Genomic DNA, 5,000 nt, shown 5'->3' with positions numbered 1-5,000 from the left:
CATTGTTTGCCTTGCTTTATTATTGATTTTACTTACTTGATTTGTTGATGAAAATATTATATTCTAGTATGAGCTATATTGGCAATTGCCTAAAAATAAACTTTTTAATCTTGTAAAAAAAAAAAAATGCATTCGTGCAAGCGATACGCGAGTTGTGGCCTGGGACAGTCCTGTCCTAGTGCGGTTCTGTTTTGAATAGAAGTTTTCTTCTGTGGGACAGGACAAATACGTCCTGGTTCAGTCCTGTCCTAGTGCGGAACCACCCTAAACATTCCAAGGGCAAGGAGATTCCACGAAGCTTTCAGATTAAAGAGTACTTTGCCTATAGGAGAGTTGCCGTTAGTGATTTTCTACTATCAACAAAGTCATCGATCCCTCGCAGGGTCAAATTACATTCTGCGCACGTCTCCTAATCCGGTCTTTTGAGTGTCTTCCTGTGATAACATTACAGTTCTAGCAGTTGAATAAGTGTATTCCTGTAATAGCATTACAGTCCAGGCGTTCGATGAAGTGTATTTGTGTGATAGTATTACAGTAACAGCAGTACTTGGGGAAAATGTTAGGTGTTCTAATCGATCTTCTTTCAGATTAGAACGGTGGCGACTTATTGCTGGCCTCACTTCCGGCAGAGTGAGTGATACAAAACTGCTAGACGATGTTAATAGTAAAAAGGAATGAACAAAAAAGAATATTCGGTATAACTTCGAAAACTAATAAAATGCCAGTCACCGACCGATTCATTTTCAAAATCCTTCTTCGCATGCTGTTCACGTAGCCATCGTTAACTTTTCGCCTGTCACTGACCAAAAAATGACGTCAAAAGACAAGGTTTTGGCCACAAAAGAAAACAAATCGTGAGTTGTATTCAATAGGTCAACCAATGGAATGACTTACTTCATTGAGGGATAATAACAACAATTCATTAGACGGTGCAAAAAACAAACAAACTAGAAAATGACGTCAAACTATAAGTCATGGTGGGTTCTAGCGTCGCCATCGTTAACTTATAGCCTGACAATGGCCAAAAATGACGTCAAAATACCAGTGTTTGGCCACAAAAGAAAACAAAACGTAAGTTGTATTCAATAGTTCAACCAATGGGACCACTTGTTTCCATGAGCTCTACTAACGACAACTCACTAGGCGATGCAAAAACCAAATGACGTCAAAATGCAGTATTTTTGGATTTCAGTGTCAGGCTATAATTTAACGATAGCTACAGTTCTCGTGTCACGCCTTACGTAGCCATCGTTAACATATAGCCTGACACTGGAACCGTGGCCTTCGTAAAGTTATGGCCTGATACTGACCAAAAATTGACGTAAAAATGCCAGTCTTTTGCCCAAAAAGAAAACAAATCGTGAGTTGTATTCAATAGTTCAACCAATGAAATAACTTGTTTCCATGAGCTCTACTAACGACAACTAACTAGGCGGTGCAAAAGCCAAATAATGACGTCAAACTGCCAGTCCTTTTGGATTTCAGTATCAGGCTATAACATAACGATGGCTACGCTAGAACCCTCTAGGACTGGCAGTTCGACGTCATTTTAATGGTTCGTGCAGCGTCTTGTGACAGTTGTCGTTAGTAGAACTCATGGAAACAAGTTATTTCATTGGTTGAACTATTGAATACAACTCACGATTTGTTTTCTTTTGTGACCAAAGACTTGTCTGTTGATGTGATCTTTTGGTCAGTGCCAGGATAGAAGTTGACTTTGGCTACGGTTAGGCTAAAAGTTAACGATGCTACGTAATTCACCGGTTCAAGAGAATTAACCAGTAGATTTTTGACCAATCAAAACTGTGCCACACCTTCACACGTCCTCGGACAAACATAGTTAGTTGTTTATAAACAATAACGTGAATGGAATCTACTTCTCTCTGATCATTGTTATTGTTTTTATACCGCCAGATGGGTGACTAGTTATGACACGATTTTCTCGACCATATGGTAAATGACTAAGTTTACACCGTTTTCTGTGTTGGTTCTATTGATCAAGTGGTAGAACAGTGGGTATTTGACTTAGACACATGTGTAGTTCGCTATGTTACCCAATTACTGCCATTGGTTACATTATGACGACTGTCCGAGAGGCGTGGTTATCTAGTGTCTATTGGGTTTAAAGTGCAAATGATCAGAAATACGAGCTTTTCATATTTTCACAGTTGATGAGCCAGTTAATACGCTTCAACAGTCGTAACGTCACTTCCCTCGTAATGGTAACTCAGTAACTGGCTCTAAACTATCGGAACAATGGCGGACGCCCTTATGAAATATTTCTCCGACGAGCACAAAAGCGTATCCAGAGGGAATAAAAACATTATAAATCTGATCATGTTTTGACTTTTACACATTCGGATCACAAGGCATATGAAAAGTTCTAGCTAGCATGAAGAATAAAAAAAGGGTTTAGAACCAAGATGGCCGCCGTTGCTGGGCGACGTGGCATCAGACTATTGAATCCAATTGCCGTACTCTGTAAAGATGCGTAGTTAAAAATTTGTCCAGAAAACTCAGATCAATTAATGACCTCATCTTGGCAAAACTCTCAAACCTGGGACTTCGCAAGCGTTTCCTTATGTCCCAATAGCCCCAAAGATGAATCATGGAGTTTATTTCTATTCGATATTCGAGAGCACACATGCCATTTCTTGCATTGTGAAATATTCTAAGGTCCTATCTCTCATCATCTTTGCTCTAAATTTTTAACAATGACGATCTTACTGAAATCTTTGGGCCTCTTTTCGGTCCCGAAGTGGCGCGAATTCAAGGCAAAATATGGGACACTGCGGTTTCGTGTATGTTATTTTTAAAAATTCATTACTACGCTTTTTAACAATAAATATGTCTAAAAGTTGGCACACAATTAGTAAAGAGGCCATTTTAGATTTTGTCAAATGGCAAAACTCGTGCAGTCACTCAAAAACCTTTAAAAACAGATGTCTGCTCTTTTGAGTAAATTATTTCTAAAACTATCAAGAGCAGAGAATTTGGCGTGAATATATAATATGCACATTTCATCTATTTTGTTTCAAATTTCATCGGAATATGATAAGTACTTTTCACGTATCATCACAAAACATCAACCCAATTTGCAATTCAATGAGTGAGAAGAGGAGACAGCCATTTTGTCTTTCTGATCAGTTGATAATTCGACTTTTTAACAATCTTTGTCCCCTTTTAAATAGACGTGTCCAATTTCTCTTTACCTCACAGTAAATTAACAATTTCTCTCTCTCTCTCTCTCTCTCTCTCTCTCTCTCTCTCTCTCTCTCTCTCTCTCTCTCAGAAATAACATAAGTCATGGTCTCACGGACTTTTTTGATTGATTATAATGTAGCAGGCATTTTTCATTTCATTTTTAACACAAAATTACACTCCGGAAATGTTTCAAATGATTATGTATATTTTCCAGCAAAATTACGGTTGACCCTAGCCATACAGCTCTAGAATTATAATTGTTATAGCTTTTCTGGTGTCTTCATCATATTTTCTGAGAAATTTGCCATAAAATTGCCAATTTTCAATATCATATTCCAAGTATTAATCGAGATACACAAACCAAAATAAAACGAAGAAAAAGCGTCCTATATTTTCCGGGTTTTTTTTCTCTTTATGAGTCATCCAAATAAATGACACCTTTGAAACTGCATAACTTTTTTAAAAATTTATGAATGGATTTGCAAAATTCAAATAGATTTTTACTCAATGGAGATAGATAGGGCTTTGAATTAAACGTAGTATTCCCCCACAAAGATAGAAAAATAAATTTTCATAGGCATTGCTATCTAAATTGATTTTTCGACTTCCGACTCATCCTAACATAATATCGCCTGATCCCATAATATAAAAATATGTAATCATTATAACCATGATTATTATCGTGCCTTCGTCGAATAATCTTTTCATCTCTTAAAAAAATAATTCTAACTTGAATAAAAATTTCTATTTATTTTTGCACGTTGAATGTCTGAAAAGATATATAGAGTTGGGATTTTTTTTTCTGGTGCGGCTATTAGGTCTAGTGGTATGATACTCGCCTTTGGTGGAACGGACGGTCCTTGGTTCCCGTCCCGCTCTGAGCTGCGCATAGTCGATTTCTTGGAAAAAGCTCTTTACTCACATTCTCTCACCGTGCTCTCACCGTGTAAAATGAGTACCTGGTCGTTAAGAGCATTGTCTCTGTCGGAAATTTTGTAATATCGCTTAACAGGCGTCTTGTCTTAAATGGTAAGTGTTGCTGTTCGTCAGAGACCCCTTGTAAAGGGCTTTGAGCACATTTAGTGGATATTGCCCTATATAAAATCTCAATTTTTTTTTTTCAAAAGCTCAATCATTTATTTCTATTTATAGGTTTATTTAATGTCCATTTATTTTTAGCTTGAGCGTTTAGATAGAACATTATTCACTATAGGGGCAGCGTGACTCAGCTGTACGGTCTTTGCTTCGTACCCGAGAGGTACCGAGTTCGATCACCCGCCGCTGCTCTGTGTGGCCTTGAGCAAGTCACGTCGCCGTAGCTTAATTTGCGGCGCTGCAATGCGGCTAAAGCCTGGGTTATTCCAGTCTTCCCTTGGAACAGACCCTAGAGACACATTCCCCCTATGGGATGAATAAAGGGTATTTTATTTTTTATTTTTTATTATTATATTATGTGCTCAGAACGCTTTGTAAGGCGTCCTGAACAAACAGCAACACTTAACTTGCAGGACGAGCGAGACGAGGCGAGGCGAGACTCGACGAATATAAAAGCTATTGCACTTTTTTAGTGGATACAAACAATGCTGTCAGCGCCTGGCGGTCTCTTTACCCCTGAGTCTGTTTGTTTGTTTGTTTTAAAGGGTTTTACGGCGCTTGCAACACATTTAGGTTATATCAACACCAGTAAAAAGGAAGAAAATGGGATAGTAAAAAGTTCTAGAATTACAATTAAAGCACCCAAGAAAAGTTAAGACATAGGGGAACTGGGAACAAATAGGGACCAGATGTAGATTCCA

At 38.0% G+C, this 5,000-nt stretch overlaps 1 protein-coding gene across 1 annotated transcript in view; it reads right to left on the bottom strand.

The window, feature by feature from the left end:
• LOC144959606 (uncharacterized) overlaps window positions 1-5,000 on the bottom strand; it is a 116,182-nt gene that overhangs the window by 60,077 nt on the left and 51,105 nt on the right. The gene's annotated exons all lie outside the window — the stretch shown is intronic.

Source organism: Berghia stephanieae, chromosome 14 (genome assembly GCF_034508935.2).
Source record: "Berghia stephanieae isolate SIO BIC M18660-M18661 chromosome 14, UCSD_Bste_1.3, whole genome shotgun sequence".
Taxonomy (NCBI): domain Eukaryota; kingdom Metazoa; phylum Mollusca; class Gastropoda; order Nudibranchia; family Aeolidiidae; genus Berghia; species Berghia stephanieae.
The sequence above is the reverse complement of the archived record's forward strand: the minus strand, read 5'-3'. Positions and strand labels throughout refer to the sequence as shown.